Source organism: Schistocerca americana, chromosome 7 (genome assembly GCF_021461395.2).
Source record: "Schistocerca americana isolate TAMUIC-IGC-003095 chromosome 7, iqSchAmer2.1, whole genome shotgun sequence".
In the NCBI taxonomy this organism is placed as follows: domain Eukaryota; kingdom Metazoa; phylum Arthropoda; class Insecta; order Orthoptera; family Acrididae; genus Schistocerca; species Schistocerca americana.
Window position 1 is genome coordinate 266,258,313 of NC_060125.1, and position 13,260 is coordinate 266,271,572.

Genomic DNA, 13,260 nt, shown 5'->3' on the forward strand with positions numbered 1-13,260 from the left:
TGGGGGTTCAAACGTAGATCCTCACGTATGAACTGTTCGACTTCGAAAGTTCTGGCTCGTGGATGTTCGGTCTGAAACGTTACTTTGATCGTTGCACGGCGGTACGAGTGCGCCATGGTGTACGTTAGTACTGGACTCGATAGACACAAACACCGCGAAGCGGAAGTAAACACCGCCGACAGCGGAGCGTAGGACGGCGCGCGGAGCAGCTCCGCACGCTAGCACGGCTGCGAGCCGACTGATAGTCGGGCGGGCCTCGTCAAATGTAGTCATTGCCTGGATCCCAACTAAATAGTGAACTGTAACCAGCGTGACGCCAAAACGTCTACTTCTCAGTACCTTGGCCTTCCTAACAACATGTCGAGGTGAACAACCAGTTGCTATAAATGAGCATGAGAGCGTGTAGCAGGCGCCAGGTGATTAATTGTGCTATATATAACAAGCGAATACCCATAATGGCACAGTTCATAGGACCTGCAAGAGGTAAGTATGCCGATCGAGGAAATATTGTCTGTAAAATGCAAGAAAAACTTGCTTTAACGCCCTAAAGGTCTTCATTAACCACGCCGAGAAAACCTGAACGATCACGTCCCCTAGAATACCTGTACATTTTGCTTAGTTCTGTCACAATTAACTGAATCATTTTTTAGCTGACACTGTTGGCCCATGAGGAGCATGAAAATTATCATACGCATTCGTTCAGTGTGGAAAACAACTTTGTCGAGACCTGCGTGCCGTCGTTAGCGTTCTGCAGCTATCCGAAGCGCGTTGGGCAACGTTACGCTGTTGAGAACCGTGTCAGAATCGTGCGGAGCGTTCCGCCTATTAATCAGAGCAGCAAAGCAAATTTACAACAAGACTGGCTGGAACGCGGTGAAAGTAGATAGATCCTCTTAGCACACAAGCAGCACCCATAAGGCGAACACATTCTTTCTTTGTTCATGACGAATGCTGTGCAGACGGCGCAGAAGTTGTACCGTTCGGTTCACGCACATGTTGCCTTTTGTTCACCTCTAAAGCCAAAGTTACTCCTATGGGCCAAGATACCGTCACCTTGCAGATGTTATATTAACGAACATTATCCCACGGATCACGAAAATTGCCGTTAACCATGAGGTTCTTTCCCTCTGCACAGTACTAATACGTCATAAATTCAAATTTTGTATATTGGCTTCATTTATAAACGAAATTTATTCCTTCCCCTGCATAATGCAATATTTTTTATACGCTGTATCGCAGATGAGTTTTTTAGAATTCCTTATCTCATTCGGTTAATCGGAACAAAAATCTGTGTAGTGAAATAGCTACAGCTGTGAGATGTTTGTAGAAAAGCATTTTGATTTGCCGTCAACTGTCTGTATTATATACATTCTCGACTGATTGCGGTTGTTTCAGCCACCATCAACTAGAAGAAAAATTGTAACATCTGATGGTTTAAATATGCACATTTCTCATAGCAAAACCTCTCGTACATCAAATGTAAATGGCAAAACATGGAATGAAACATAACAAGATCTTGCCACATCTTGAAAAACATAGCTAATTTGCATGTACATCCTGACGGTTAGCAGGAGATTGCCATCTCAGCTCCGCGTAACCGCAAATGACTAAATCTTTTAACTGTCAGGAGTGTAAGTTCCATAGATACTGTCACACTCTTGCTATGTTGCATTCCACGTTTTATCATTGTTACAATTGGTACTCAAAAGCGTATTCTAAATAAGCATTTTCAGATCAAGTGATGTTACAGTTTGTCCACTCTAAGATGTTAGAAATAGCCGAAACCGGTCAATAATGAATATAATATGCACAGCTGTTGTAAAACAAAAATTCCTTCTTGTATTAAAAAAATTGAACAGTTATAGGGTCACTTTGTTGTCCATCTGTACGTCAGTCTATTAAGGCTTATTTGTCTCAAGAAGGGATAGAGAAATCAAACTGAAATTTACGTCAAATAGTAAGGCTCATGGCACCTTGGCGGTGTTTGTAATTTGAACTTCTAACAGAATATAACCAAAAGATACGGCCATTTATGTCAGATGACACTCGAAAACTCATTCATCAAAACCTACACGGTACTTCCCGTTGACCTGGAATCACGAAATTTGGCGATAAGCAACGTTTTACAGTAATTGTTAGTTTGTAATTACATCCATTAAAATTATTTTTGTGCCATTAGTTATCTGCCTGTCTGTCCGTCTGTTAAGACCCTCTTTTCTCAGGAACACGTGTAGGTAGCTGGCTAAAATTTATCTCAAATACTAAGGTCTCCTGTCCTTTCCTTCGCGCAGTCTCTTAAACATATTTACCTCATAGCGTTTACACAGCATGATTTTGCTGGAACAAACAGTAGAAAACTATCCCTGAGAGGATAAGGAACAAAATGTTTGATTTTTTGTTAATTCATCATGCCTGTACAGTATAGTACAATGCATGACATGCTGTGATGAGACCACCGGGACTAAACGTTTGGTAGGCCCCAAAGCGTATAGAACGCGACGCAGTAGTGACTGAGGCACCCGTTCAACTGTGCCATTTCTTAACCGGATGCCGTCACAGGCAGTATTTATGCGCTGTTCCCAGTCTCCGCGTCCGGAATGGGCCCTACACACGCGATTACTTTCAGGTGTGTCCTCAGGGAGAAATATGAAAGGTTGAGATTAGGTGACCGTGTACACCTTTTAACTTGATCACCTCGCCCCGTCCATCAGCATGGAAATCCGGAAGTGAGCTGAAGCGTCATCATGCAGTAGCTACATTACCCTTCACTCCACCAAAGGCACATCTTCAAGCAGGGGATGCAGGCACACCCTTAGGAAGACCAGATAAGCGTCGCATGTGAGACGTAGTGGAAGGATAACTGGTTCCACAAATTTTAAATTCAATGGAAAATTTAATCAAAATCATTTTATTCCAAATTACGTATGCATGAACTTGGGAAGTGAGTTTCAAGTAGCACACAAAGCTAAGTTAGGAACGCACATTTCTTTATTAAATAACGAAAATAAGCAAAAGTATCCAAAAAAACTTGAACTCAAGAAAAAATATTCGGTTAACACTGGAAAATCGCAACTTATCTAATCAATGTCACATCATAGCAAAGTGGAAGAACATATAGCTAAGAAAATATCCATAAAACAGCAGAAAGTAAAAAAAGAGAGTAAATCCATTCATTGGAGTACAATTACTGGAGAACACTTTCTCAGTTTCTCCATTTCTCTTTCTCCCCCCCCCCTCCCCTCTCTCTCTGTGTCTCCTTGTCCATCTCTGTCTCCCACCATGTCTCTCCCTCTCTCTTGTTTTCCTCTCACTCCTTCCTTTCCTTTACCTCACCCTCCTTCTCCCTCTCTCTCTTCTTCTTCTTCTTCTTCTCTCTCTCTCTCGCACACACACACACACACACACACACACACACACACACATACACACACACACACACACACACACACACACACAGAGTCTAGACTTCCAACTATTCTCGTACCAAAGAGTAATACATTTCACTGACGTACAAATGAGTGAGTGGAGGAATAATTTTTAGAGATAGATCTAAAACATAACTTTAACTACACACATTAACTGATACTGACATTAGGAATATTGTAATAGATGAAGAACGTATTGTAGCACAAAGGTGAAACTAAAACACTGCTATAAACAAGACTAACCAGGGAACTGTTGATAAAACTAGCTCAGAGCTTCATCAGAAACAAGAAAATTCTTAGTAAGAAACAGAAAAAAAATAGCAAACAGCTCCAATATTTAAATCAATAAAAGAAAAAAGTAGAGCAAGGGGGGCAAGAGATACAAATTCAGAAAAACTACCACTGTAGGCTGATAGATATACAGGATTATATGAATAAACTCAGGATGAAATACAATAAATATTGTTTACGAAATAACTTCTGATGGATTTCAAATGAGACTGAAAACACATTAAAATCGTTGAAAATGGATGTGCAAACAAAGGAATGAAATATAGAAACGCTCAAAGTCAAGCCAAAAATACATAAAGACAGTGCTTCCACATATAGCATTGCAAAGTTGTTACACTAATACTTAGCTGAACATAAAAAAGTAGAGAACTAAAGAACAGTATGAAGCTCTTTAGAACTAAACCAAAAAATAAAAGCTACACATTCCAGTCAACTGAAAAACTGAGTCCATTTGATGTCCATGACATATACACTTCAATCTCACTCAGTGACATAACATCATAAAAGATAAAGGGAAGAAATCCCTAATTCCGCTGTAGCAGAAATGGAACAAATCATAATAGTAATCAGTGAGCTAAATTAATTATTTTATTGTTATGTTCAGGTCACGTTTACGGTCAGGTCACACGGCGTAGAAGCTCTACAATACTTCCAGGAACGTATGAACAGCCTACACCCAAACATCCATTGCACCGTCGATACAGAGGGAGAGAGAAAGAGGAAAGGCTGTTGATGCTATGGTACAACGAAAGTCGGATGGACGTCTCGGTCACACAATGTACCGCAAGTTGACGCACACTGATTTTTATCTTAGAACACAGTGTTTTGACCATCAGTCCAGATGAGAACACATTGACACACAGAGCAAAAAACCGTTTTTCACGAAGAACGTCTGGATTCCAAAATTAATCGCATGAAGTGCGTGTTCCGAAAGAACGGCTATGGGACACCTGATACCAAGTCAGCGGTCTCCAAGAAAAGGCAATGTGAAAATGTTGAACACTCACGTGATGAGCCATCGACTTCCCTTCTGCGACGCGACATCCAGCAACATAGGCAGTGTCCTGGGAAAACGTTGTATCAGATCTATTTTAAGACCTCTTAAGAAGATAAAGCAGAGGCTACGCCTGTTAAGAACAGTCTCGGCCTCCGGATTCCTGAGACTTGCAATATCCCATGTGAGTGCGGAAGCAGTTACATCGGTCAGTCCATACGCTCCATTTCTGACCGCTGTGCAGGACATCAACTGCATATTTAAAATCGAGAACTGGTGGAATCTGCATTTTATGATCACAGCCTCACAAAAACATGTGAAATATTATTTTACGAAACAAAATTTTTGTCCCAGGCTCCCTCATACTGGGACTCTATGATTAATGAGGTTGCAAAAATAATGTGTGAGGAAACCTTCAACCGTGATGGCAGATATAATATTAGCGGAGCTCTGAAGCGAGCTTTCGATGCAGAGAAGAACCGTAGAAGTTCGCTGCAATGTCTACGCTAAGGCAGGGCCGTGTGGCGCCACCAGCGCAGACGTTGACATCATCTGTGACAGCGTACTGTAACTTGCGACAAATCAAAAACCCTATTTGGGCTATATAAGGCCACAACAGCAGCAATGTTGACAGTCAGTTCTTCCTGGCGAAGACAGTGGTGGCACTCGTCGAATGCTTGAGGCTTTACTCCGAACTCATGCAGAAAGAAATCGGAGAATGTTTTACACAACGCGAAAGACTTCGTTCTCAACATTCTCAAAAAATAGCAGCCATCAGAAATATGGTATGAAGGCAATGCAGCACATGGTTAAACAAAAATAAGTATCAAGAAGTGCTAAGCCTAATTGTCACGCTTCGGTCGCAGGTTCGAATCCTGCCTCGGCCATGTATGTGTGTGATGTCCTTAGGCTAGTTAGGTTTAATTAGTTCTAAGTTCTAGGCGACTGATGACCTCAGAAGTTAAGTAGCATAGTGCTCAGAGCCATTTGAACCATTTTTTAACCTAATTGTCAGCATACAGCAAAGGAACAGAAGCAACAGGAAGAAAGTATACAATCAACACAACACAAATCCTAAATTACTTGAATATTGAAAATATGTCGTTCAGAAGTGAATAAAAACCACATGTTTCACGTACAACTGCCCTTCAGGGCAACACATAACGCTACATGGCCCTCCTTATACACAAGTTAAGGAAAGTCCTCCCATATTACTATTAATGCTCATGACATTATTTAAATGCGTGATAAAGCATCGAAATAATCAACTAGCAGTCTCTGATGACTAAACAGAAAATGGATATTTATTCTCTTGTGTAGTAACTAAACTATGAACTAATAATGCCCGTATCGAATACGATTGTGAAATATCTGTCCCACAGAGCACCACTAGACAAATGCAGTGTAAGCAGACGACTCGCCATATTCTCGAACGGTTCAACTTGCTCATTTGCTATCTCATGAAAAACACCTGTACTAAACAGACAGGATCGTTCTCAAAGCATCAAGTGGAAGGAGAATGTCGCTTTCCGCAGTGACCATACGACCCTCGCTGACCTGTTTTGCCTGCCACGCATTTCTGTTGGCTGGCTTACCCAAAGTTTAGGCATCTTAAGACGTACCTTCCACTTCCCTTCCCAAGTTATCCTACTGTAGCAGAAGGATAAGTCAATAAGGGTATTTGAAACAGACAAGTGTTAATCGACTCACTCATGAATAAACGGCATGAAAGGTGTACAGCAGCAGACGACTTTCAGATGAATGAACTAAACATAAATTTGCCCAAGTCTTTATTAATGTGACAACAAAACTAATGGATAACGTACGTTTTCAGGTAGAGTAACAGTTTAATTTATTCTGCCATAAAATGTAAGGATTTTTTTCCTCGAATTTTAAGAAGCGTAAATATAACTGACTACATAGACAATAATTAAACGCACTACCAAGACAAGAACATGTAGCACAGATGGTGAATAAATGTAGGCAGTAACTTCTTCACCTCCAGCGACATGTATACCCTGCAAAACAATCTGAAGTGCATGGCAGAGGGTACCAGTTTCCGGTTTTTTTCTGTAGCATTCACGAAGGGAACGCGGGAAGAATGAATGTTTAAATGCTTCCGTGTGTGCTCACGACCTGTACGGGAGCGACACGTGCGCGGCGGGGATGGTGGTGGTGGTTGTGGGGGGGGGGGGGGGGGGGAGATGGTTTGGGGCGGTGGCTTGCGGTTCATTCCTAGTCATGATATAAAGCCAGTTCCTGAAACTTTGAAAGAAGGCTTTCTCGGGATAGGTTACTTCTTTCCTCAAGCGTCTGCTAGTTCAGTTTCTTGAGTCTCTGAGTGACACTCTCCCATGAATGAAAAAAAACTGTCACCATTCGAGCTAGGAATCTCTGTGTACACAATATCCCCTGTTAGTCTAATTTGGCATGGGTCCGACGCACTTGAGCAATATTCGACGATGGGTGATTTTTGTATCCAATCTTCTTCTTGATTCAGTTCATTTTCCCAGCGTTCTACCAATAATCCGATGTCTAGCATCTGCTTTGCACACGACTGAGCCTATCTGATCATTCCATGCCATATCAAAAATGGTTCAAATGGCTCTGAGCACTATGGGACTCAACTGCTGTGGTCATAAGTCCCCTAGAACTTATAACTACTTAAACCTAACTAACCTAAGGACATCACACACATCCATGCCCGAGGCAGGATTCGAACCTGCGACCGAAGCGGTCGTGCGGTTCCAGACTGAAGCGCCTTTAACCGCTCGGCCACTCCATGCCATATCCCTACAAAGAACGAACGAAGTGACGCAGTGGGTAGAACACTGGACTCGCTATCGGGAGGACTATAGTTCAAACACGCGTCCAGGCATTCTGATTTAGGTTTTCCCTGATTTTCCTAATTCGCTTCAGGTAGATGCCGGGATGGATCCTTTGAAAGGGCACGGTCGACTTCCTTCCCCATCCTTCCCTTATTCGATGAGACCAATGACCTCGCTGTTTGGTCCTACTCCCCCATATCAATCAACCAACCTGCAAAGGATTACAGCCAGGTATTTGTATGAGTTGAACGATAGCACCTGCAGTTTATTGGTATTATAGTCATAGCATGATACGTCTTTCCGTTTTGTAAAGTGTACAGTATTACATTACTCAACATGTAAAGCATGTTAGCAGTATTTTCACCGTTCTCAAATTTTATCAAGACCTAACTGAATATTTATGCTGCTTGTTTCAGACAGTACTTCATCTGCAAAACGTCTGAGGTCTCTGTTCTTCGTGAAGCCATTAATGTGCAACATGAACTGCCAGGGTCCCAATACACTTCCTCGGGTGACAGCCGAAGTTACTTCTACTTGTGTGAATGACTCATCATATTAGATAACTTGCTATGTCCTCCATACCAAGAAATCCACAATCCAGTCACAAATTTCGCTCGATAACCCAACCCATCGTTCTTTTGATTATTAGCATAGATGTTGTACTGAGTCAAATCCATTTCGAAAATCAACTCGAGCGGGGTACCTCAGTGGTTAGCACACTGGACATGCATGCGGGGAAATGACGGCTGAAACCCGCGTCCGGTCATCCTGATTTAGGTTTCCAAAGAAATCGCTTAAGGCAAATGCTGGGATAGGTCCTTCGAAAGGGCACGACCGGTTTGCTTCTCCATCCTTCCCTAAACTGAGCTTTTCCTCCGTCCCTACTGACCTCGTTGTCGACGGGACGTTAATCTCTTGTTGTTGTTGTGGTCTTCAGTCCTGAGACTGGTTTGATGGAGCTCTCCATGCTACTCTGCCCTGTGCAAGCTTCTTTATCTCCCAGTACCTACTGCAACCTACATCCTTCTGAATCTGTTTAGTGTATTCATCTCTTGGTCTCCCTCTACGATTTTTACCCTCCACGCTGCCCTCCAATGCTAAATTGGTGATCCCTTGATGCCTCAAAACATGTCCTACCAACAGATCCCTTCTTCTAGTTAAGTTGTGCCACAAACTTCTCTTCTCCCCAATCCTATTCAATACCTCCTCACTAGTTATATGATCTACCCATCTAATCTTCAGCATTCTTCTGTAGGACCACATTTCGAAAGCTTCTATTCTCTTCTTGTCCAAACTAGTTATCGTCCACGTTTCACTTCCATACATGGCTACGCTCCATACAAATACTTTCAGAAACGACTTCCTGACACTTAAATCAATACACGATATTAATAAATTTCTCTTCTTCAGAAACGCTTTCCTTGCCATTGCCAGTCTACATTTGATATCATCTCTACTTCGACCATCATCAGTTATATCGCTCCCCAAATAGCAAAACTCCTTTACTACTTTAAGTGTCTCATTTCCTAATCTAATTCCCTCAGCATCACCCGATTTAATTCGACTACATTCCATTATCCTCGTTTTGCTTTTGTTGATGTTCATCTTATATCCTCCTTTTAAGACATTGTCCATTCCGTTGAACTGCTCTTCCGAGTCCTTTCTGTCTCTGACAGAATTACAATGTCATCGGCGAACCTCAAAGTTTTTATTTCTTCTCCATGGGTTTTAACACCTACTCCGATTTTTTCTTTCGTTTCCTTCACTGCTTGCTCAATATACAGATTGAATAACATCGGGGATATGCCACAACCCTGTCTCACTCCCTTCCCAACCACTGCTTCCCATTCGTGCCCCTCAACTTTTATAACTGCCATCTGGTTTCTCTACAAATTGTCAATAGCGTTTCGCTCCCTGTATTTCACCCCTGCCACCTTCAGAATTTGAAAGAGAGTATTCCAGTCAACATTGTCAAAAGCTTTCTCTAAGTCTACAAATGCTAGAAACGTAGGTTTGCCTTTCCTTAATCTAGCTTCTAAGATAAGTCGTAAGGTCAGTATTGCTTCACGTGTTCCACCATTTCCACGGAATCCAAACTATCTTCCCAGAGGTCAGCTTCTACCAGTTTTTCCATTCGTCTGTAGAGAATACGCGTTAGTATTTTGCAGCTGTGACTTATTAAACTGATAGTAATTTTCACATCTGTCAGCACCTGCTTTCTTTGGGATCGGAATTATTATATTATTCTTGAAGTCTGAGGTTATTTGCCTGTCTCATACATCTTGCTCACCAGATGGTAGAGTTTTGTCAGGACTGGCTCTCCCAAGGCCGTCAGTAGTTCCAATGGAATTTTGTCTACTCCCGGGGCCTTGTTTCGACTCAGATCTTTCAGTGCTCTGTCGAACTCTTCACGCAGTATCGTATCTCCCATTTCATCTTCATCTACATCCTCTTCCATTTCCATAATACTGTCCTCAAGTACATTGCCCTTGTATAGGCCATGTATATACTCCCTCCACCTTTCTGCTTTCCCTTCTTGGCTTAGAACTGGGTTTCCATCTGAGCTCTTGATATTCATACAAGTGGTTCTCTGTACTCCAAAGGTCTCTTTAATTTCCCTGTAGGCAGTATCTATCTTACCCCTAGTGAGATAACCCTCTACTTCCTTACATTTGTCCTCTAGACATCCCTGCTTAGCCATTTTGCACTTCCTGTCGATCCTGTTTTTGAGACGTTTGTATTCCTTTTTGCCTGCTTCATTTACTGCATTTTTATATTTTCTCCTTTCATCAATTAAATTCAGTATTTCTTCTGTTACCCAAGGATTTCTACTAGCCCTCGTCTTTTTACGTACTAGGTCCTCTGCTGCCTTCACTACTTCATCTCTCAAAGCTACCCTTTCTTCTTCTACTGTATTTCTTTCCCCCATTCCCGTGAATTGTTCCCTTATGCTCTCCCTGAAACTCTGTACAACCTCTGGTTCTTTCAGTTTATCCAGGTTCCATCTCCTTAAATTCCCTCCTTTCTGCAGTTTATTCAGTTTTAATCTACAGTTCATAACCAATAGATTGTGATCAGAGTCCACATCTGCCCCTGGAAATGTCTTACAATTTAAAACCTGGTTCTTAAATCTCTGTCTTACCATTATGTAATCTATCGGAACCTGTCAGTATCTCCCGGCTTCTTCCATGTATACAACCTTCTTTTATGATTCTTGAACCAAGTGTTAGCTATGATGTTAAACTCTCAAGTTCCTTCTCCTCCTCCTCCTCCTCGAAAATCAAGACATACTGCATCTATCTGACTGCCTTGATCGAAAGCTTTCAGTATCTCATGTGAGAAAAGTGAAAGTGTATATGATCGCTATTTTATTCAATCCACGCTGGCTGGTGTGGAAAACGTCATTCTGATCTAGATATCTCATCAATTTCGAGTTCATAACAAGTTCTAAGATTACACAAAAAGTCCATGACAAGAATGTTGGACGTTCCTTTTATGTATCACTTCTATTACCCTTCTTGTAAAAGGGTGTGACTTGCATTTCCTTGCGACTACTGGGGACGGTTTTTTGTTAGAGCCTCCTACCATAGTCTGTATGCTGCGACGTCAGCACAACACGTCGTTATGTTTTAATTTTGTGTTACCTTATTTGTGACATGCTGATGTTCCCTGCCCTGTTTTATTTGACTCAACATCACAATTTGATTTTCAGTATTGTGACAAGCACGTACAATTAATAACGTTACAAGATCCGATGATGCCAGTGTAGATACACACTGAAATCGGTCAGAGTGACAAAACGAATTGCTAGCTATGTTTGCAAACCTGGTTCTTCAAGAATAAGAAAAATAAAATACGTGATGGTCGTCGATTTTTGCTATCCACCAAGGGCACATATTCCTCTACCAGTACATCAACGTCATTAATTTATACTTTTACTTGAGGGCTGCTTGATATCGTGAATTTAAGTGATGGAATCTCCGGATTACCTGCGCTCCATACTTATACAATAAGAATTTTACATCTATATATACATCAGTACTCCACAATCCACCTGGTGACGTGTGGCGAATGGTACTTCGGCACCACTAATCAGATACCCTCCTACTTAATCCATTCGCGAATGGCTCGTGGGAAGGATGACTGTCGGTAAGCCTCTATACTGGTTCTATGTTTTCGAATTTTCTGCTTTTGGTCATTTCGCGAGACGTACGCGGGAGGAAATAATAAGTAGTCCGACTCTTCCCGGAAGGTACTCACTCGAAATTTCGATAGCAAATGGTCTACTTGATGCACAACGCCTCTCCTATAGCGTCTGCCACAGAAGTGTGTCGAGCGTCTCTGTAACGCTCTCACGTGGACTTTACGATTTCGTGACGATACGCGCCGCTCTTCATTGCATCTTCCATGTCTTCCATCTGTCCTACCTGCAGGAGCTCCAGATTGACGAACAAACTAAAGAAGCAGTCGCTTTGTAAGCCAATTCATTGGCAGATCCGATAGCTGAGAGGTCAGCGTGACGGATTGCCGCCCTAAGTGCTCGGGTTCGTTTCCCGGCTGGGTCGGAGATTTTCTCTGCTCAGGGACTGGGTGTTGTGTTGTCTTCACCATTATTTCATTCCCATCCGGCGCGCAGGTCGTTCAATGTGGCCTCTAATGTAATAAGACCTGCACCAAGGCGGCCGGACCTGCCCCGCAAGGGGCCTCACGGCCAATGACGCCAAACGCACATTTCGTTTCCACTAGTAAATGAATTACATTTCTTTAAGGTTCTTCCTGTGAATCTAGTATCTGCATTTCCTACTATTTGTTTTGCGTAGTCATTCGCTTCGCATAGATAGTAGTAAATGTTTGCGGTAGTTAGTGCTTCCAACGATTTGTCATCAGTAGTTGATTCCTTTGCGGATCTTGTTACATTTATTTACGTTCAGAAACAACTGCCCATCCCTGCACTATCGACCAATCCTCTGCAGGACCTTCTGCAAATCGTTACTGTCTTGTGGTGTATTTATCTTCTTATAGAAAATCCCAGCATCTGCGAACAGTGTTAAAGAGTCTCCGATGCACTCTGCTGGCTCATTTATACACATCCTGAACAGTAATGACCCTATTACACTTCCTTGAGGTACTTCCGAAAGTACGTCTACACCTACATAGTTACTCCGCAAGCCTTGGCGGAGAGTACCTGTACCACTACTAGTTATTTCCTTTCCTGTTGCACTCGCAAACAGATCGTGGGAAACGCGACTGTCTATATGCCTCCGTATGAGCCCCACGTTTGTCGTATCTTATCCTCGTGGTCGTTACGAGCAGTGTGTCTTGGTGGCAGTAGAATCGTTCGGCAGTCAGTTTCTAATGCCTCTTCTCTAAATTTCCTCAACAGTGCTTCTCGAAAAGAGCGTCGCCTTCCCTCCAGGTATTTCCATTTGAGTTCCCGAAGCATCTCCGTAGTACTTGGGTGTTGTTCGGACCTACCGGAAACAAATCTAGCCGCCCGCGTTTGAATTGCTTCGATGCCTTCCTTCAATCCGACCTGGTACAGATTCCAAACACTCGAGCAGTACTCAAGAATAGGTCACACCAGTGTCCTACATTTGATCTCCTTTACAGGTGAAGCACCCTTTCCTAAAATTCTTTTAATAAATCGAAGTCGACCATTCGCCCTCCCTTCCACAGTACTCTCACGCTCATTCCGTTTGATATCGCTTTGCAACGTTACGCG